Below are 23,276 nucleotides of genomic sequence, written 5' to 3' on the forward strand. Positions count from 1 at the left end.
CTGGACGCCCTAACTACTAGAACACAGCTGCGGTAGACCACGGCTGTGGTGGCTAAGTGAAACGCAGTGGTGGCCTAGCGGTAGAGCATGCCGCCACTAATGCTGGAGATATTGTGTTGAAATGCCGGTACCAGAAACTAATCGGTAGAGATGTCCCCCGGTCTGGTGCTCGGCTACTTGTGGGGGATCGCATCTCAGAAGGGGGCCTATAATGATCATATGTCTGGTATCTGGAAGCCCCTTGTCCAACCACAGACGACCTTGTTGAAGAGCATCCGCCGCGGCTGTGAGAGGCAGACTAGTGCTGTCTCCGGGCACCAACCGCTAAAATAGGCAAAAGCGCGCTTCTGGCTGGGTGCTCGGCCATTAGGTACCTAAACGTTTGGACTGGTGTGTTTGTCCCCAACCTGAGGGCGCGCCCGCCTAATAGGTGCATTGCGACATCGCATGGGAAATGCTTGCCACGGGAAACGGCCCAAACCTCCTTTTTGTTGTGTGTGAGCGAGTGACGCTTTCTGTCTGCCGACATGAGGCGCAGCCCAGAGCTTCGGGGAGCGCTCGCGCGGGTCGTGCGTTCGAATTCACAGCAGCTTGCCCCGGTGTACTCCTGTGCAAGAGCGTCGGGCCTTTGTTTGTCTTCGTTCTTGCACAGCAAGCATAGCGGCCTGAACGAACCATTCCCAATAGACGCGCCCCAGGAAAGCCGGATGCCTGGCCGTGGGGGCTGCTTGTACCCGTCTTATACATTGGTGGGTGTCTGGTGGTGGGAATTGAACCGCGTACCTCCCGCAGCGAAGCTGGTATCCTACCCATTCTCCACGGATTTTTCAAGCTGTGGGGATATATCTTTTACCGAGGGCTTCTCGGCTAATATGTAACATGTGATGGGGAAATAAAATCAAATTAGAAATTGAATTGAATGTTGACGCTACGCAACATATTTAGGATGGGTTAGGGACTGATGGAGGGGCGAGAAGGACAGAATATACGCAACGCACACTTTAAAGGAGTACTGACACAAAATTTCGAAGTCGAGTTAACGTATGAGATCGATTTATGTGGGCACACACACAAATCCCCTGCAAAATATCAACGGCGAATATAGCTTAGAACATATTTATAATCAATCCTAAAGTACGTGCGTGCAGCTAACCGCAAGGCACCACCCATCGCGACATCGACATCAAGGAAGGAATATAAATAAGCGAAAAAACGCTACGTCACGAGTTTGCGCTGCTGTCGGGGCGGGCCCTGCGATCAAGTTTCTCGCCGCTCCGATCGTCGCGGTGTTTTCTTTTATTATTTCTTTTTTCGCTGCTGACTCCGGCACAAAATATCAGCTAAAATGTGTTTCCGACACGAAATAACTCAGCGTAAAGTGACCTAGAAAGTGCGCATCTTATAAAACGTTGCGCGAAATAGTAAATCGTTGGCGTGATTTTGACTCGCAAGCGGTCAGCGCAGCCGCCGCAGCAGTCGTCTCTACGAAGTGGCTCGTCTGGCTGACGTGTTTTCTCATCGCTACCAACGGCGTCGGGAAAACTAATTGTATTGTCACTTATCAGCGACATAAATGTGCAGACGTTGATTGTGTTGACAAATATAAGTCCATTTTACGAGGTCCGGACGGATCGCAAGGTGGGATCCGACGGCCAGCGAGCTATAGGCCTATACCGTTTTGCAGCGATCGCCAGCTCGCCTGGGTTGCTCGTTCACTACCGTCGGCGTCGACGAGCGGCAGGAGGGGACCGAGTTCGTGCACCCCGCAGGACCCTTAGAATGGACCCCGCTGAAGAGAGGCCAGGTTTGTTCGTTTCATTTCGAGGAAACCCGTCGCGCTTAGAGCAGTCCAATGATCTTCCACCAAGACTACGTACTCCCAAGCCTGATGCTGTGCCGACTTTTACCCCGCCTTGTGTCCTGCTCCAGAATGTGCTTCATCCCCAAAGCGCTCTCGACGAATGGTTCGCACTACTTGTAGCAGTGCGTACGCATATTGATAGCTGTCGCTGGCCGCACTTTTCGAGTCGCTGCTTTGTAGTGGATTGAATCAAAAGTGGTTGGCCACGTCTAATACGGCGGTCACTCCCACCTGCAGGAAACAGTCGCCGCTGGAGGACGAAAACGAGGACGGTGATGATGGCGAGGACATCGCAAAGCATGTGCAGGTGTAGCAGAAGAACTAGCAACACGTAACTAGCGCGCCGGCGAGCGCGCTGGCGTGCGCACGTCACAGTTTTGTGTGATCGCGTGCTCAGCTGTGTTTACATTCGTTCTTTGGCCCCCCTCGTCGCTCTCTGAAACCGAAACGTGGAGTGGTCGCCACAAACAAGACTCCAAATAATTACCTGTCACGCTGTGAAGCCAATGATGCTTCGTGCCGTGATCACTGAGCCATTAGCTATTCATTGCAGCAGGAAAAACAAGATCGAAAATTTTTGTGTCAGTACTCCTTTAAGTTCCCAGAGCATCTCTTCCTAATGAACCACTCATTTCTCAGTTGCACTCAATTCTGACTATGAATCTTAGTGCTTTTAGAGGTCTTAAGAATTTTGCTGATTTGTTTGTAGGCCAAATGGTTGCGTTGACTTGTGCGAAGCGTGCAGCAGTCAGACCCTCTTTTGTTCGTCTGTTTATGAACAAGATCATGAGGCAGCCCTGCATTCAGATCACTTGAGGTGTACAAAAGTGTCGAAGGTATTGAAGTACATAGACGCCCATCATGTCATCTTCAAAGCTTCAAAAGGTGTAGTGCTCTTAAATGGCAATACACAACTTCTGTGGTCGAAGTCATCAAGGCGTCGCTGCAACAAAAGGAACTTTCGGTGAACGCTGAACTTGGTTTAGTAGATTTCTTGCTTGCTTTTAGAAGCGATCACAAATGCTCGAGACACGCGCCATACTCTTAAGAAATTCTGATTCTATTTTCCTCTCCTGACTTATAGCTATAGTAAAACGGGGAATCGTCACTACTACGTTCGAGTGTCATTTGGATCATGCCCATTCTAGAGAAAAAGCAGCGTCACGAATCAAGTGGTTATGCTTATTTTCCGTAGGGTTTCAAAACCAATGCTTCTGCAGCTTGGTCAAGCGACTTATTAACCCCATCAGGCGTTGCAGATACAATGTACAGGCGAAAATATTCAATCAAAAGCACTGATAGAAATAATGATATTTCAACTGGATTACATGCATCGTGAAATACTTGCGATTGGAAGTGCGCTGCAAGTTTGAATAATTTGCCTTTTTTTTTTTTTTTGTAAGAGGAACTCGAAATTAGACGGCCGGGTGTTTGCTATCGGTGTAGGGGGTTCACTTCCTTAATTTTTTTCCCTTGATGTTTTACATCAGGCAAATTTTTCCAGCAGCGGGATAGGTACTTCCAAAGTACGCAAGACCCGAAATAATTGAGGCTCTCATATCCGACAACCATGTAGGGAGTTCGCGCATGGCGTCCACATTCTGTAAACGTGGTGTAGCCTACTGAATGACTGAACATTTCTAATGCATTTTGCAGTGGTATGGTTTTCATAATTCCGAAGACACAAGAAACGTAGTTAAAGTAAACTTTCAGTGAAAGTAGCATATGACGCCTGAGGGGTAAACTTCGGCACTGGCAACAAAAATTGTAACTAGGAAGGTCTCTCACGCACAGCCATCAGTCTTTATAAGCGCACTCTTCTGACGCTTTCCACAGTTACTGTAGTGTCGCAACACACGTGCTATAAAGTGGAGGAAGCAAAATTAAAAGGAGCCGTTTTATATTCGCCATAACACTTCCAATCGTACATCACCACACAAGAGTGCCCCAGATTTGCAAATGGTAATCTACGCTGACAGCCGGGCGATGACTGGGCATGGGCGCAATTGAACACGGCCTCGGGAACATTGGAATGTTTGGGCTTGGGGCTCGGCGTGAAAGCTCGGTGCGAAAAACTGAGAGGAGAGATGAAGTCTGGGCACACAACTTGGCGTTTGGAATCTCGCTTCATTTCCTTCGCAGCTATAGCGACTGTAGTGCAGGCGACACTGGTGTCATAAATGTAAGTTGCAGCGCCGTCTGTCCGGTGGTGATCAGGTGCCTACATTTAGGGTTTATAACGGAGGCTTGTGAAAACTGCGGGCGACGTAGTTGTGCAAGTTTTCTTTTCCACGCTAGCATCACTGGGAACTTCGCAATGTGGAAGAAGCAAGCAACTCATAGAAATAGAGGGAACAGTTTTGCATATTGTAAGACGAATATCGTTTGCGACGTCCTGTTAACCTGTGGGTAATCGTACGTTGGACGAACCGGGAGGCACACGAATGGAAGAGTGCGGGAGCAAAGTAATTTAATAAAAGGGAAAGCATGTAGTAATAAACTTATTACTTTGAGAAACGCCTGGTTTACCAATGTTCGATGAAGTGCCTAGAGCGAAGAAATATCCTGACAAGCGTGGCAGGGGAACAAGCTAACATTTACAACGATTCTATTTCACATCTGAGTGATGAACTGAACAACATATCTACGCATATATTTTGGGTCCTATACTTTGCTAAAATGCGGCGCTGGGACGGAGAAATTGTCGGCAAGTCTCGGAAGATAAGATGCGTCTGCAATCAGCAACAGCCTTCTCTACGCGGTAAAAATACATGCCAAAAGCTCAGGGGCGTGCTAATATTCGAAACTTTCGCATAACGGACCGAGTAATGTGCTATTCAATGCGGTCTTCGCATTGAATTGCTACCATTTGTAAACGCAAATATTTTCCGAAAAGTTTTCGAATATTTGAAGCCGTCAGCTGTGTTCATAATAAAACATAGAATTTCAGCTAAAATACATTAAATTTCATCTCCACGAAAACAGTGTTGACATAAACGATGACGACTTACGCATTATAGCAGGCTACGTCTCCGAGAGAGCCAGACCTTACCGATTATATACACCAATAGTTCGCATCCTCCCAAGAATCCTGTATATCCGAACAAACTGCTTATTCGTTCCTAATGTTCTATTTGTGCTTTCTTTATTGGCATTTCTTATTAGGAAAGAATGGCGCCTTCAAGAGGCACCGGCTACTCCTCGTCGCCCGGCAAAGAATAATATTGCCACAGCATTGGTAACAAAATGCGGTACAAAATTATGACAAAAACAGTCAGTCAGTAATATCCGAGAGTTCTGTACATGAGTCCAGGGACCCACAGAATATGCACGTGTATGCAATTGCATATGTAAACGCATGTGCTTCGTTAACTCCGCGGCATAAAGTTCAGTTTCACAGACGAGTGCACATACCCGTAATTGTACCCGTACATAACATACTACATAAACTTCTGAGAAAATAAGCATACACTTACATTATACATGTAATCTTTCAGCGGATATTAAAATACAATACAGATCTAAGATATTGGTGATTTCTAAGAAAACGCTTAAAACGACACGCGCTTTTCTCTGAAGCCACCCAGTTGGCCATGTGCCAAGTGTATATTTTTTTAGGGTGAATGACCCTTGATCTAATAGCATTAAATTTTCCCGCAACTATATGAAGCACCGTATTTGGGCTTCCTACGGTACAGCTTACCTGTACTAGGAAATACTTGCACTACACGTATCCGCAAACTTCAGAGTGTGCAAGCACAAGCACTAAGAACTTGTCTCGGTCTCCCCAAAACTACGTCATCGATTGCGACAGTGGCCATTGCCGGAGACACTCCTTTGACAGTATATATAGATACAGATGTCCCGAGAGCACACATCCGACACCTGACTCGGATTCCCTCACACCATCTCGCTTGCTTGCCAGCAAAGAGGCTACATTCTACTTTTGCCAAAGGTGTTATAAGACATCAGTCCAACTTGCCATGAGAACTTATGCCCGCTACACGATTATCAGATCCATTGTGGTGTCTGCAACGGCCGCAAGTGCAATTGGCAATTCCAGGAATCAGGAAGAAAGCCGGGGCGCCGTTGCAAGCTTTGAAACAAGCAACTTTGGAACACATTCACCACGTTGTTAGGAATGGCCGTACGGGGTGACGACGGGCCAACTATTTCAGCCCGCTGCACGTGTTCCAATCCAACCGGACGGGGCGTACTTCAGAGAACTGCGGATAACCGGCAGCCACGTGGCGCGGGGTGAGCTCAGGGGAGTTCTCGAGGGGAGGTAATTGGCGGAACCTCCCTATGAGCTTTTCGAGAAACCAGACAATGTGCTATCCGGCCGTGTCAACAGGGGCGGCTCAGAGTTCTACGAAGCCCCTCTGACGTCGGCTCCGGACCACTGAAACCTGTGCGGCACTGAAACCTGTGCAGCGCGAGTATGTGAGCCCGCCTCCTCCAAAAGGGCGGGTCATCTGCGGTGATGTCGAACGGTGACGTCGAACGATGGCTGGACGAACGTTTCCGTGCACTTGGAATCAAGGGGGGACCAAGCGCTTACAAGCAGCGTTTGCCGGCTGCTAGGGTGTGCTCGTCGTAGTGAGCTGTGTGCTCGTTGTCATGCTCGAAATGTACTAGTGAGCTGCGTGCTCGTTGTCATGCTCGAAATGTACTCGTGAGCTGTGTGCTCGTAAGCTGTTTGCTGTATGTTAGTCTTGCGGGCTCCATATGGGAGTCACGCTAGACTGCCGATGTATGTCTTGTTTTAAATGTAAATCCTGCAAATAAATCCTGCTCGCCTAGTCCTCTCGCCCCAGGATCCTTCCTACAACTACGACCGCTCCACTCTAATATCTGGTTGGCAGCGGTGAGATCGGCCTACGGCTCCTAAATCGGCCTACGACTCGGAGACAGCAACGGCAGCTGACGGGCGTTTGCACATGGTGACCGACCGGTAACCTGATCAAGTTGGAGGTGACTTGGGATTGACCACCTCTTGCAACTGACTGGGTACGGCGGAGATGGACTGGTGATATGGTGCTGCTTCAGTGGGTTAGCGTTTGGTTTCGGCTGTAAGATTTACCAGGCTTCAATTTCTCTGTGTTTTTTTATTTGATTCGCTGGGGATCTTTTACTTGTATTTTGATTTGCGTGGGTATCGCAACAACTATTGTGTGACAGCAGAGCCAAAGCTTAAAGTAGCGACCATGGTCCTAATTTGTTTGACGAGAGCTGACCTGTTGTGGTTGTGTGAAGAGCTCATGGTAAACGTAGACGAGGAATTGACGGAGTCAGAGATTCGTAAAACCATTGTAGAAAGTAGCAATGATTTGAAATTCATCGAACAAATGGGTAAACGAATTCTAAGTAAAAGACAGGAACGGGAATCAATTAGGCAAAAACGCCAAGAGCGTGAGCAAAAACGGCAACTGGTTCAAAAAGAAATGGCAGCAGTGAACAAAGAGATAAAAGATTTGCAGCAGTTAAAAGCACGAAGTGCACAGCGGCTTGAGAAATCTGTAGGCTGGACGCAGTGAAAGTGGGAAGTAGATAGCAGATTTTGCTCAAAAGCCGAGGAAAGTAGTAGTACCTGTGAGAGTAGCAGCACGTTCACAGGTGAACTCAAAGTGCTAGCAGCTAACAACGCCTTAGTGGCAACAGAGGCCATTAAAGGCCAGAGTGAGAGCGACGAGGTGCTGTGCCAACAGAGGACTGTAGAGACAGCTAGGCCAGCTGCGAACAAATTGGCACAGTTACCGCGCGTGTGCGTCGCATCTCATAGTAGCGAGGTCGTTAGCGAGGTACAGAATACTACGGACTTGACAGACGCGAGCACCCATGTCGAGTCAGATCTGCGTGCCGAAGTGAAGTGCCAGCTGGACGATGCAGTTGAGGGTAATTCTCAGGATTGCAAGCTCCGTAGCTCAAGGGAAGACAACTGCATTGTTCAGGGATCGGTGCAGCTCTCCGCCAGTCTAGGTAGCCAAGAGAGGAATGATTTAGTTAAGGATCATTCAGACTGGGCGGGTAAGAGACCGATCCGGGCCGACGAGATGTGTAACGGCCAGCACGAGGCTTGAGATGACGGCATGAAAGAGAGTTCGAGGAGAAAGCGCCGCAGAAAGAAGCGCCGAAAAGATCGGAATGCGGTGGCTAATGTAGCGAAGCCGAAGACGGCAACAGACGCGAAAAGGCAGGGCGCGGAGAAAAGAAAGATGCGGTCGTCGGTGATGATGTTGACGCATCAAACACGTTCGAGCCACCGGTCAAAGGGGGACCGAGAAGCATGTTCTGCACGGACGCGGACAAAGGGCACGAGGCAGTTAAATTCCTCGTCGTTCCGTCGTTCTTTTCGAAGCTCAACGTGCAGTACGAAGAAGCGCAAGGTGGCAAGACGAGACTAGGTCGGGAGTAGCGACGCGGTCAATCGAGGTCATGAGGAAAGCGGGGCGCCAGGACGCAAATTGGCATTAAACTGTAACGTCTTGGGGGAGCTGACAGTGAGTCAGCCCTTTTGTTGTTCCTCGGTAGCCAGAGTAGCTTTCGGACCGCGACCACCTCGGGTACGGCTCAAAAGCATGAGTCAGATGTAAACGTTTGAAAAGAGATGCCAGGAGAGCTTCCGTAGAAGGAAAACGTGTTGTTTTGTTTTATTTTTGAACATTTGCAAATTTTCGCGATTTGAGACTAGGATTTCTTTCAATAAGTAAAAGTATGAGCTTTGTTTGTGTTTTGTTTGAGAAGCTCGGAGATTTGAAAGACGCGTTTTTTGTAAACATGTAGTATCGCGAGGTGTTCATTAATAAGTAGATAGGCTTTGTTTTTTTTGTGTGTGTGAGAGTAACCTGAGTGTCAAGGTTATCGGGGAGAGGCCTATCGTAACGCGCGTGTGTGTTATTTAACCTTCTTTTTTTTAGGTGTTTTTTTTATATTCGAAGGTTAAGCACGTAGATCAGTAAGTGCGTGGTTTGCACTGAGTTCGTAGTTCCATTAGCGCATGTCTTGTGTGGACGGAGGGAAGAAGAAGATTTATGACTGGGTTGCTCGTGTGTGTTGAGGGCAGCCGTATTCTGACTTCTCTAGTACGCGTGCGTAGAACTAGTCGTTAGAAGACACATTTGTTTAAAGGGTCCTCTGTGTTGCGTAAGTTACGCAAGTCTGGTTGTTTAAGGAACGTGTCCTGTGTGGATTAAAGGAACAAATGTGAGTAAGCGTCGCAAGTACGCGTTTTGAATAGAGACGACAAAGCTAGCGCGATTGTATTTACGTACCTGTGGAGTTGGCCAGACGGTTTAGTGGCAGCAGTACATGAGATAAGTACGCCACTGTGGTAGGATAAGAACAGGCTGTTCACGAAGTTAGGCTGCTTAAGTTATGTTTGGGTATTGGTGTTTGAGAGCCTTCGGTTTAATTCTGCGTAAACCTTTACTCTTGTGCAGCGCGACGGTCGGGTTTGGTCGAACTCAAGAGGAACGTGAACGCTCGCTTTGGCGGCACGAAATTTTGGGGCGAAATTTGGGGCTTCCCAGTTGAATGACTTGCACTGAAATTTTTATAGGAAGCCTGGTGGGTTAACAGCTGATTCCAGGCGTTTGCACGCTGAGTGGTATTGCGTTGCCGGATCGACTCTTCTGTGCCAGTTGTTGTGAGATGGTTGAAGGCGTTCCAAGTACGCAGGGGTTGCAGAGAGCAAAGCCATCGTCTTGCTCGCCAGCCATTTTCTTCCTGCCCAGCGGTTACCAGCACTGGCCAGGCGAGATTTTCCGGGCCATGGAGGAGCTGTTAGGAAAGGCCGTACGGGGTGACAACGTGCTAGCTATTTCAGCCCGCTGCACGTGTTCCAATCCAACCGGACGGGGCGCACTTCAGAGAACTGCGGATAACTGGCTGCCACGTGGCGCGGGGTCAGCTCAGGGGAGTTCTTGAGGGGAGGTAATTGGCGGAACCTCCCCATGAGCTTTTCGAGAAACCAGACAATGTGCTATCCGGCCGCGTCAACAGGGACGGCTCAGAGTTCTACGAAGCCCCTCTGACGTCGGCTCCGGACCACTGAAACCTGTGCGGCACTGAAACCTGTGCAACCCGAGTATGTGAGCCCGCCTCCTTCAAAAGGGCGGGTCATCTGCGGTGACGTCGAACGGTGACGTCGAACGACGACTGGACGAACGTTTCCGTGCACTTGGAATCAAGGGGGGACCAAGCGCTTATAAGCAGCGTTTACCGGCTGCTAGGGTGTGCTCGTCGTAGTGAGCTGTGTGCTCGTTGTCATGCTCGAAATGTACTAGTGAGCTGCGTGCTCGTTGTCATGCTCGAAATGTACTCGTGAGCTGTGTGCTCGTAAGCTGTTTGCTGTATGTTAGTCTTGCGGGCTCCATATGGGAGTCACGCTGGACTGCCGATGTATGTCTTGTTTTAAATGTAAATCCTGCAAATAAATCCTGCTCGCCTAGTCCTGTCGCTTCAAGATCCTTCCTACAACTGCGACTGCTCCACTCTAATAACGTACAGAGATTCCGGCAATATGTCTACACAGATGGTTCGGTAAAACTCAACAGCTCTGCTGCTGCAGTCATCATCCCAGCAAAATCTAAAGAAATCAAATTAAGAACTTCATGTCAGGTGCTTCATCGACAGGTGCTGAATTCGCGGCACTCCGTGCTGCACTTGATTTCATTAATCATGAACCACAGCAACAATGAACAGTCTTTAGTGACTCCAACGCAGCCCTTCCGTGCATACAAAGCCGAATGCTCCACGGACCCAATGAACAAGTGGCCTCAGAAATTCGACACATGTATCATCGCAGCCCTGACAAGGGACACAACATAATTTTTCAATGGCTTCCAGGACATTGCAGCATCAGCGGGAATGACCACACCAACGAAGCCGCCCGATCTGCACGTGAAAGTGGTCAACGTGTCTTGCTTCTGCTTTCGCGAACAGACGCTGCGGCTGGGCTGCGACTGATGTCCCGTGAATGTACTTTGACTCTGTAGGACATGAACGCTTTCATCATGTGTCGTTTGCGTTCGTTGTCTCCGGACATACGGATGCACCTACCGCCTCGGTTACCACGACGTGCTCACCACGACGTGCAGACCATGCTGTACCGTCGGTGGCTAGGCGTTGCAGTTACGAACTCGTACGCTTTCCTCATTGGAAGGGCCAACAGCCCCACCTGCGCCACATTCAACATCGATGAGACGCTCGCACATATTATTTGTGTCTGCCCACGATATAGTGCTCAGAGACAAGTCCTGTGCAGAGTCCTGTACCAGTTGGACAATCGTCCACTATCAGAACTGAAAGCTTTAGGCCAGTACTCCCACAGAATATTCACGCTAAAGGCCTTACTCGCGTTATTAAGGTTCCTGCGGTCTGTGGGGCTTCACGATAGACTGTAAGAACACCGCCCCCTACCGCTTTGTAGTGTACGCGGTTTGGTCGTGCTCATCTCTATTTCTTTCTATCTCCCCCTTCCGCTCTCTTTCTCTTTTTATCCCCCCTTCACCCTCCCCCCCGTGCAGGGTAGCCAACCGGAACTGCCTCTGGTTAACCTCCTTGCCTTTCTTTGCATCCTTTTCTCTCTCTCTCTCTCTCTTTTGCCCTCAAATTCCCTCTGGCAGTTTCTTGCCTTGCGCACTCGAGGAGGAGGTGGGGCACATCCCCGTCTGAATGGCCACACGATAGCTGGGGACTAGGGAGCCCGCTTAATCCTGCACAGAAAGTGCCGCGTATACGCTGTACCGAATCGCACGGGTTGCGGTAATGCCTGAGATTTTCTGTTATCTCTGAGTTTTGGCGGAATTGACAATTTTGCACTGTCACAGTTTCGCCCCAAAGCCGAAACATCGATTGCGATAGCAAATCATTCGATACTTATACTAGGTTAGGATATAGTTCTATTGGCCGTATAAATTTCTAAACATTAGTTTGCTAACTACATTAACAAACATGACGTCAAGTGCGCACAGGCAGACATGAACACATCTCACTCCATGACCGTGGACACTCGCCGTCAAAACGCTGGCGTGAGGAAGACCGGCAACAGCAGCGAGCGAATTGCCCATCGTGCTGCCTCTCGCTTCAACGCGAATTAAGCGGAGAGAACAGAGCGCACACAAAGCCATATCCCTCGGCTCACCTAGACTGTACCCACCGCACATCGATTTCAAGATAGGGCCCGCGTGGCTGCACCATACGCGGCCGGATGGATGGATGGACGGATGGATGGATGTTATGAGCGTTCCTTTTGGAACGGGGTGGTGGGTCGCGCCGCCAAGCTGTTGTTATTTTATGGCCTAGTGTCCTGCCTAGTTAAAAAAAGAGAAAAACAAAGAAAAATGCCCTATGAATTCTCATAACCAAGTTTTCAGAACTTTCTTTTTGTACGTCTGCGTCTTTTGTCGTTTCCCTACTTTCCTTCCACCAATCTTCCAATCACCACTTGCTAATCTCTATTGCGAACATGTTTGCTTTCCCCCTGCTTTCGCTGAACCCAAGGGCTTCAAGGAGTCCAGTGGTGCCTTAATCGACCGCTGGGCAGATATCGACACATACTAATAAAACATACTCCATCGTTTCCCCAGATTCACCGCAGCAAGCACATGCTTCTTCTTCCTTCTTATATCTCGCTTTGTAAGTGCGTGCTCTAAGGCATCCTGATCTCGCTTCGAAAAGTAGAGAGCTTACCTTTGAGTTATCATAAATTGTTTCTTTCCTGATTTCGTTTTTTTCTCGTAAGTAGTTACTCGTGGCAGCTTTCTTTTCCATTGCCGCCTCCCATGAGATTTCAGCCTGTCTGACTTTCCGCTTGACGTTCTTTGTTGCTGTCTTGCCCACCCTACAGGCCGCATACTTGCTGGTAAGCTTCCTAGTTCTTTTCCTCCACTGTGAATCAATGTTATTTTCTGTACAAGTGCCTCAACACTCTACCATCCCATTTACATTCTTCCATATTCCTCAATCGTTCTTCATAATCAACTTTACTGTGAGCTTCCCTCACTTCTGAAACTTGTCCATCCTCTGTTGGAGTAGAGCGCCCCCTGCTACCAATGCGCGATGAAAGACTGCGCGCTTCCTCCCCGCCTTCTTCCCGTGCGCGCGCTAGTTCGAGCCGCCATCCTTCTCGGCTCACCTTTACACGCTTTCGTTCACACCCATAGCATACGGCGCGTGGCCGCAATGTTATCGTACTTGCACTTTATACGGAACATCACGGTGACGGCGACATGCACGCCGATGGTGCAAATGCGCCTGGAGTTTTCATATAATTCCCATTGCAGTAAAACAATACCTAGTTTCATCAACAGTGTGAAAGCACCGAGTTATTTTTGCTTAGACGACCGGGTCGCTGTTTCAGGAGCAAGCGGTCTTCACTACGTGAAAGAGGAAAGTTTAATCTCTCCCTTTTTTTTTTGTGAGCCCGATTCGCAGCTCCATCCGCTGAAGCGTTTCCAGGAATAGTGCAGTGACTTGGTATCCACTGAAATGCTGCAACGTAATTCTTGCTTCTGTGAACTCTTTCAGCGTTTCGTATAATAAATATGTATTCGAAAAATGTTTGTCCATGCATTTTATCGAGGCGAGTGCGGCTTGAAAATCACTGCGTGCTGTCTGTTGATGCTGTGGAGCGAAACGCCAATAGTATAGCGAAAAGTTCAGCCATGGTAGAAAATGAGGGAACACGTGGCCTCTGCAGGGTATAAAAAGAATAACTGGAAGAGCTACGCCCTTAAGGTGTGAGGCTGGCTGGCTGGCTTTGGCTGGCTGGCTGGCTGGCTTTGGCTGCATGAATAATGCCGGAGTTTCAGGTAACTTTGAAGGACTTCAGCTTTGAAAGCATCGTGGTGCCAGGAGATTGTGCTCTGGTATGTGTGCTAGCTTCGCTGTAGTTATCTTGCGAGTATCAAGTCGTGAAATGCGGGGGTGTAGCTCAGAGGTAGAGTGCTCGTTTCGCATACGAGAAGTCCCGGGTTCGAACCCCGGCACCTCCATTTTTTTTTCTTTCTGAAAGTGGTGTTTTTTTAACCTTACTCTGTAAAAAATCAGCCTTCTGTTAGCATATTTCACCATACTGAGCTACTGTTTAGCACTTCTGTCGTACAAAACAGGGTTATTGCACACCAACTGTCCCAGACGAGTTACTCGCGCGTCTCAGATTTTCTTGTAAAAAAACATGGTTACTTACTACCTTGCTCGAAGTCACTTTCTAGTATACTGTGTTTCCCAGCTAACGTTAGCTAAGCCGTTCAACGAAGCAAATTATTCAAAAAACACAGTGCGAGATGCAGTTATAAGAACTGGTGTGTTAACTCGTCAGTGTCTGTGAACACCGAACATCGTAGGTTTTATAATCGTATGTTGTACCGTGTTTTTGGAATATTTTATTTTATTGAACATATTGGATAACGTTAGCAGGTATGCCTTATATGTTTGCTCCGTATAATTTTTTTGCGTCACGTGATATTTTCAGTAAGCTTATTAAACATGGTTCCGCTAGAAAATTAATATAAAAGTTCTTTTAGTGTACAACGCTGCCCTACTTCGTCCGCTGAACCTACAATGATTTATCTTCAATACGGTCACGTTGTAGTGACGGTAATGAACTACAGTGTGCAACGCAAGTTACAAAACTAACTGTTCGCTGGACGAACCTGTGCCCAGCAAAAAAAAATTAACGCTATTAGGTTCGTCGGACGATCCTACCGCTGTCAACCAGATATTGGAGTCGTCGGACTATCTCGCCGCTGCCACCATTTGAAGGAGATGAAGGTCGTAGACAGGAACTCGATGAACAGGATTTATTTACATATTAACAGTTTAAGCAAGATACATTGGCAGTCTAGCGCGACTCCCATATGGAGCCCGCAAAACTAACATACAGCAAACAGCTTACGAGAACACAGCTCACTACTACATTTCGAGCATGACAGAGCACTCAGCTCCTGACAACGAGCACGACACGAGCACGCTCTAGCAGCCGGCAAACGCTGCTTATAAGCTCTCCGCTTGACGTCATAGTTCGACGTCATCGTTCGGCGTGGACGGAGCACGAATGGTCGGGAATGTTCGTCCAATCATTGTAAACTTGCCGCCGCCCCGCAGTATGGCTCACACACACTAATGCACACAAGTTCGAGCCCATACACACAAAGGCTCCGCAGTCGACGACCGAGGGCTTCGTAGAATTGTGCTCCGTCTCGGGTGGCGCGGCGGAGTACCACATTCCTGAGCTGACCGCGCGCCACGTGGCTGCCGGTCATCCGCAGTTCTCGGAATGGCTCCCTGTCTGGTGGGCTTGGAACACGTGCAGCGGGCTGAAAGCTGGCACGCTGCCACCCCGTACGGCCATTCCTAACAACGCTCAGCACAATGAGAGTGGAGAGCACACTCGCCGATCGTCGAAATCTGATTCTGTGGGTGAAGCACGTCGGCTTTTGTACATCACGTGTCCAAGATTCCGGCGTAGTTGCTGGTGGCTGCGTGCCTTTCAGAAAGTACTGCACAATTCGTGTCGCAAATTCAATCTGATTACACGGTTGGGTGAACGATATACAACAGATAAAACCAGCGATAATATATGTAGAAAGTTCCGATACAGAAACGTCCGTTGCGCGCCTTGGGCTGAGCGATAACACTGTAACAAAAACAAACAAAAACAATTTATGCACATGTCAATATGCACTGGTCTTTATTGGAAACTTCAGTTGGAAACGCTGCTTAAGGAGCTAGAAATGTTGAAAAAATCTTGCTGTACTTCAAGTTAAAATTTATGGCGTCAGTACAATGTACGAATTTTACATAAGTATGACAAACATACCAAAATGTTGCTTTTCGTTCAGTTTTAGGCCTGATTTCTGCAATGAGGAGCTCCATGTGAAAATATTGTTACGTAGGAAGCACATAAGATGGCTTGTTTTTTTATGTAATTACCTCATTTTTATTTTTATTTTAGGGGAGACATAACTTTTTTTTTTAATTTGGCAGCCACGCTCGGCATAGTTCCGTACAACTTCACCGCTCCGCAAATTGGCTGCTGTGCGTCACAGTCAAAACGAGCAGCGTGGGACTTCAGCACTTGAGTGTTGTTTTCCAGTCCAAAAACTATTATCAATATTGTCTTTGCCTTTTCTTCCTGCCTTACATCCCACAGCCTGTCAGAAACCGGAAGGTAAGGCGAGTGCTACCGGAGATTGCTTCTTTTATCGGAGCCCGCTTTATTTTTTTTTATTTTTTCCTCACATTACGATTGACACGCTTCTCTGAAAAGTTTCGCAAGAGGAGCCCAGAGTGCGCGTGCCGGAGATTTCTGGTGCACATGACGTTATCGCGCAAGGACATGTAGAAAGCGGTCAAGCAATGCCGGCTTTCCTATTCAGCTGGCAAATGAGAAAAAGAAAGAAAACATGCGGATCCCACACGCTATGGGAGTCGGTTTACGCGAACTTTTCATTAGTGTTTGCAAAGAACAATGCTCTAGTTTATCAACCATTTGCAAGCATACAGCAAATGATGAGCGGGAGCCGACTCGCTCGACAAGAACTTGTGGCTCTTGATCATGCGCATCCCACGCATGATTACGAAGAAATTACGGCGATGGAACGACCACGGCGGCATTACGACGATTGTATGGACGACGTCATGACGACAGTGACATGACAGCGGAATCACTGCGACAAAATGATAGTGATTGAGCGGCCACGAAAACATGACGACGAAGCTATGGCGACGATGAAATGCCGACGAGGGCAGGACTATACTGATATGACAACATTGAAATCGCAACAAAAAAAAAAAAACGACGCCGATGAAGCGACTACGACGGCATGATGACGAGAGTATGGCGACGACATTATGACGACAATGACAGACATATAACGAGACTGGAATAACGATCCCGGCATGACGACAACGGGAGGATGACGCTGGAGCGACGGCGATGGTATGACGACGACAGCGTGATAGCGATGGCATGACGAAGGTGCTGGAATGACGACGACGGCATGATGATGCTGGAATTACAACGACTGTGTGACGATGACGGCGTGACGACAGCGTTACGATGGGCCAGTAGGATCAGTGAACTGTGAACCGCTTCAGCTTCGTGAAGGTGTCAGCACGCCCCACCGGACCAGCGGTGATGGTATTGCGTGACAAGCATGTTTGATGAAGAATGCGCGGTTGTAAAGCGGTGTTTGCTGGATGCTGCTCGACCGCGGATCCCGATGACGGGATCAAGAAGCTCCTGTGAAAGCACGTGTAACGGCCATTGCTAGCCACTCAAGACGACTGTCAAACGAACCAGTTAATTGATTGCCCATTCAATCAGCCGAGATGCGTCAACTGAGGCAAGTTTGAACCCCTTCTTCAGCAAGCGGTTCCCTCCTATTTCTGGGGCAGTTAACTGTTTGGGCCGGTGGGTATTCTCACATTGTGTTTAGTGAACAAAGGTAATATGTAACTGCGCGTGGCCATCTCTTGGAGGCGGAGTCTTCGGTGACTTTGGATGCTCCGATTAGAGGAAGGTGTACCTGTCGGTTTCTCTGACCTACAGATATAGGGAGGGCAGAGGGGATTCAGGTAGACATATTTCGGCTCCTTTGGTGTGCATCAGTTCAGTCACGCTAGAGTGTTGAGACGTAACCTTGTCTATTCCTGATGTAACTTATATTCCTTCATTCCCGATGAGAAGCTGCTCCTCTTTTCAACGTCGTCTTCGGTGTGGATAAGGTGGACGACGGCGTGGCGACACACCCGCTTTTGATATGCCCGACTACAATTCTTACACACGACATTGGGATGACGACAGCGGAATCGCTACGACAGAATGACGCTGATGGAACAACCACGATGGCATTACGGTGACTGTAAGGCGACGACGTTACTACGACGATGGAACGACAACGATGGTACGAAGACGACAGCTCAAGAATGGCGGCTCGTTGACGACGATACACAACGCATTGATGCGACAGAGTGACGACATGAGTATGACGAAATGACAACGAAGGAATGATCGCAATGTGATGAAGGCGATGCAATGACGGCACCGGAATGAGGCCGTCGTCATGACGACGACGGGGTATTTGTGACGGCGTGTTGGTGTTGGAGCTCACGTGCGCGCTTACATGCACCACCCGCCGCCCCGGGCCGCCTCAGTTAGCACTATATCCATTTGTTGCTCGCACTATATTTGGCACCGGCCAATCGTGCGAGACAGCAGCAAGCAAAAATGGGGATAGTGAGACAACGATGGAATGACGACGATGACATGACGACAGAAGCATGACTACAATGTTACGACGACTGCATGAAGGTGACGGCGTGAGGACAATGGGAGGACGAAACTGAAAGGACGACGACGGCGTCACGACAAAGGCATGACGACAATTTGATAACGGATCTGGAATCACGACGTCACAATGACGACAATGCAATGGTGACAATGGCATGACGACGATAGTGTGGCGACGAGGCAATTCTGCGATGACTTGACAACAATGTAATGACCACAACGGAATGATGACGATGGTACGACGAGGATGGCTTCACGATGGTGGCGTGATCCTGACTATATCACAAAGCGGTGGCGACCTCAGAGTGAAGCAGGCTGAAGGATGACGACGACATGACAAGGAATGAATGAGCACAATGTTATCAAAGTGATGACATGACGCCAACAGAATGACGAGAACGGTATGACGAAGATGGCGTGGCGGTGACGCCTTGCTGGTGTCAACAGGCCATTTTAACGACTTACGCGCATTACCTGCCACCCTGGGCCGCTTCGGTTTGCTCGACATTTGGCGCTCGTTTGTTTTTCCGGTACCTACGTACCGATCAGGCATGCCAGCAGCCAGAACCATAAAAAATGAGCGAAAGAGGCAAGGAAGGCTTCACTTTAAAACAGGCAGACATGCGTGTTCAGAAAGTAGTGGTCTCGTTTCGCATGAGAGATGTCCGGGGTTCAAGCCCCGGTACCTCCATGTTTATTTTCCTTCATCGCGAGAAGTTGCTCGGGAGCCTTTCTTGAGCAACAGTAGGTGAGCATACCGGTGTCTCCTTGTCCCCCTTTAGAGGCAATGCATGAAATTTCGGAGAGTTTTGAGAATTCTACCGCCGTGGACAATGTTTTGCAAGATGAATGGCAGCTATGTTTTTGCAACAAACTGGCAACTTGAAAACCGTCTACGTAAAGATTATTCAAAGGGAAAAACTGGCATTCACCCAAATTGTAGCATGAAGCTACAAAGGAAACCCATGCGGGTTTCTCAGAAAGAAAGCCTCGCAGTTAAAGAAAAATTTGTCCTGGTGCAGGACTCAAACCCGAGGCTAACGTCTTTCCAGGGCGGTCGCTCTACTGTCTGAGCTAACGAGGAGACTAGCCGATCGCAGAGCGAAGGCGATTTACTTCTTGTAAATCCCTATTTACACAGTGACTGGTAGCTTACTTTGACACATGACGATGCAAAGCGCCTGGTTTCGACTGCTGGACAGAGCGGGTGCGTTTCGATGGTGGCCGGATTCAAAAATGGTAGTGGACCGGGCAATTGACTGCAGTTTTAATAAGGCTCAAGTGGCCAAATAATTCAGGAGCCTTCTATTAGCACGCGTTTCATTGACCCCGCGTTGCTTTGCGACGTTTAACCCCATCAATCAACTGATCAGCCAGTTGTCTTTCGGCCATGTCACTCAGTCAAGCTAAGGACAAAAAAGTATTAGAGCTGCCCATCTGAACTACAGATAGCTGTAGGAATAAGCCATTTTATGGACTGTTAAAGACTCACGTATTTCAGCAACCCTTGTTAACTTAAAGAACATGAGCGAGAACAGTAGGCGGAACCAAATGGCTTAATTTTTTTTTAGTTACAACCATACGAAGCAAGCCGACAATAAAGCTAGGAAAACCATACGGGAAATTAACCCTTTCTTTTTGTGATACCAATGATACGGACGCTTGAAGCACGTTTTCGCCGTCGCTGTCGTCACCGTCGTGCTTTCGCATTCGATGCGCGGCTCGCACGCGGCCGGTTAGAAGGTGTCTAGAGACGCGACACACCCGCAGTGCGTTTGGCTGCAAAAACGACGAAGCCAATTGGTCTTACCGTCACGTTGCGCACAATGTACGCAGTGTAACCGCCTTCCGCTGCAGGTATGAGCTCTGCGCGCGTAAGCACAAGCGTTCCTACTGGGCCAGCTGTGTGCACACGTGATGTCAGCCAAACAGACAGTAAACTTCTCGCTACAAACGCCCACGGTTTTCCTTCGCTCTCATTTCGTGCACGATCGAGGTGCGACGCCTGCAACGCCGACTGGTAGCGCTCTTCAGCGTGCCAGTGTCTTGAGACGCCTGGCAGGGCGCTGTCTATGCGGCGCTGCAGAAGTTGCCTCGCAGGCTGCGTACGGCCAGCATGTCGCACCCGCGTACTGCTACAAGACCATCCGAGCAAGTTCAACGCAGCGCTAAGCATTGCTATCGCTTTTGTTGCTTTGTCCTTCGTGAGAAACTGTTCAATTTTTAAATGCGGAAATATTAAGAAAAAGGCATATGAATTTGGTCGAAAATACAACCTTGCCGCAGGTGAGGGGCGAACGTTATATTTATTTAATATGGTGAAATAATATGAGCCAGCTTGCTTTATACTTTCTAGGGCTTCTGGTTCAACTTTCTGCACTTCGTCGCCTATATTCTTTCTCTCTCGCTTCGTCTCTTACTTCATAAGTTTGCGACTACCAGAAATCAAGTCCTTCTCATCCCCTTATTCTTCTTGTTAATCCATTTAGTGAGGGCCTCGACTTAGCGGTCTTGATTCCATCATGTAGCATACGAGTGTTTCTTAGTCATGTTACGACTTTGCACCGCTGGCACCACTGTTACGACTTTGAGGTGGTCCCGTAGCGCTCGTCACCCGTTTCGTGACAGAGCGTTGGTAGCGAAGACTCCGAGTCAGGCGTCGGTGAGAATAACAAAAGGGACTTTATACACTATATACAGGTTGTTAGAATCTGGGTCGCAAGCCCCAAGGGTAGCGTTGGCCTGGCGGCCTGGGGCACAACTGGAAGCATCCGAAGGTCCCGGCAAAGCATGAGTCGACTGGTAACAGAACAACTTGTTTATTCTAACATCGCAAAAGAGCGGGCGGTCAGGTCGACCGAAGTGGAGAGACGGGAGAGCACGTAACTCAACGGAAGAAATCGGAGCCTCTCCCCCGGCGTCCGGGGGCAGCTGCTCTTATACTCTCGGAGTTGAGGGCAAGAGGAAGGCCTCGTGACGAGACCACGTGACGGCGGGGCACGGACGAGCTGAGAGACAAGTTGAGACGAGTGTAGTGACGCATCCGCCTTGCCGGCGCCGGACAGACCTCCTCGCTTCACACTTGGGAAGCTCCTCTCCCCGGCTGCCGCGCTTTGACAAGCGTGGGCACACACACACACACGCACACACGAAGACACGTGGCACTGAAACACGCCTGGACGCGCTTGGCGGGGAGGCTTTGCGGCAGCTCCGAACGGGCCAAAATGTCCGCCGCCTTGAACGAAGCCCCGGCGTCCGTTGCATCCGCGCCGGCTATACCGCGCGTCGTAGGCGAAACGTAACAGACCGCCCCACCGGGGGAAGGAGATCCCGATGGTCAGGGGACTGCATCCGCTGTCCGGAGGGATGTCGCTTGATGATGCTCATAACCGAAGTCGGTCGTCCTTCGGCGTTTCTTGAGCGCAGCGCACAGAGAAGGCCTCGTTCTCTCGTTCAGGTTCACACAGGACACTGCAAAGTGACTTCGGGAGAGTTGACATTTTTGTTCTCGTTCCCGGCAAGCGTTAGAACTACGCCGAAACTCAACCGCTCAGTCAGCAAGCACGGCACAACCCTCACTAAGCCCTGCCAGGCTCTTTCCCCTTTTATACTACTGCCTAGTTCCTTACAGTAGTTTTGCAGCACTCAGAACACATCCACAAATTGAAAAATTGCACTAGAAAGCACGTCATCACTTTGAAACACTACACAAAAGCAATATGTTAAAAATCCTGCCTCAGGAAGAAAAACATCAGTAACAAATAATTTTGAGGCTGATTCCCACGTTAGGGGCTTCGACTTAAGCCATCGGCGTTACCGTTGAGACTCCCCTTTTTGTAACGCACCTCAAAGGAATATTGTTGCAAAGCGAGGCTCCAGCGCAGGAGGCGGCCATTTGTGGAAGAGATGGTCTGCAGCCATTGGAGAGGGCAGTGATCCGTCTCGAAGCATGCGAAGCGGAGAACGCAGCGAGCGACCGTACACTAGCTCAGCTGGCGAAAACCCCGTAGCCGCATGCGGCGCGGTCTTTAATGCCAACGTCACCCCAGGCAGACACAGCTCCCAGTCAGTTTGTTGTTCAAACCACAATGCTCTCCACACGCGCTTCATGACGGAGTGGAGCTTCTCAACGGAATTCGACTGTGGGTGGTACACTGAGCTGTCTAACAGCTTTACCCCACACCTTTCGAGAAAAGTTGTCGTCAAAGCGCTAGTAAACACCGTGCCCTGATCTGATTGGATTTCCGCAGGAAAACCAACTCGCGCAAATACGGACAGTAGTGCGTTGACTATCTCAACTGAGCTGAGTTCTTTAAGCGGCACTGCTTCAGGGAACTTTGTCGCTGGGCAGATCACAGTCAAAATGTGTCTGTACCCCGTGGCTGTTACCGGGAGAGGTCCCACTGTATCAATAACGAGCCGTCTAAAAGGCTCCGTAATGATCGGTGCCAACTTCAACGGCGCCCTCGATTTGTCCCCTGGTTTGCCCACCCGCTGACAGGTGTCACATGTCCTCACAAAGTGGTCTGCGTCCCGAAAACACCCTGGCCAATAGTACTCTTGCAAGAGACGGTCCTTAGTTTTCTTAACTCCTAGGTGTCCGGACCACGAACCCCCATGCGACAAGCGCAACAGATCCTGACGATAGCAGTGAGGCACGATCAGCTGATCGAACTCCACTCCTCTGCGGTCTAGATACTTCCGGTACAGGAACCCACCTCTTTCCACAAAGCGAGCATTTTTCTTCGCGATACCTTCCTTGACAATGCAGCGTATGTTTTCTAGGCTGCCATCCTTCTTTTGCTCGGCTATCAAAGCCGACCGGCTGACTTTTAGCAACCTATTAAGTCCGTCTGACGTAGGCGCGATGAGCAAATCTGCAGATAGCTCTTCTAACTTTCCCGCATCGGGAATTTCCTCTCCAGTATCTGGTGCCTTTAACGCTACAGGCTCAATTTTATTCAGTTCGGGCGTGCTCTGAATATCAGCTTGCTGCGCCTCTGACCCTTTCTCATTGTTCGACAGCGTCGGCCCCGCAACTACCGCCTTTGCAGCGAGCTCCCGAACCTTTGATCTGGTTAAGGCCTGAACGCTAGCCTCACCAAACAAAAGCCCCTT

General features: G+C 49.1%; 1 protein-coding gene and 1 non-coding gene across 2 annotated transcripts in view; both read left to right on the forward strand.

Moving 5' to 3' along the window:
• LOC126547884 (visual pigment-like receptor peropsin) overlaps nt 1-23,276 on the forward strand; it is a 694,884-nt gene that overhangs the window by 257,690 nt on the left and 413,918 nt on the right. The gene's annotated exons all lie outside the window — the stretch shown is intronic.
• TRNAA-CGC (transfer RNA alanine (anticodon CGC)) lies at nt 13,786-13,857 on the forward strand. The gene has a single exon. It is a non-coding gene; the product is annotated as a tRNA-Ala (tRNA).

Source organism: Dermacentor andersoni, chromosome 1 (assembly GCF_023375885.2).
Source record: "Dermacentor andersoni chromosome 1, qqDerAnde1_hic_scaffold, whole genome shotgun sequence".
Classification (NCBI taxonomy): domain Eukaryota; kingdom Metazoa; phylum Arthropoda; class Arachnida; order Ixodida; family Ixodidae; genus Dermacentor; species Dermacentor andersoni.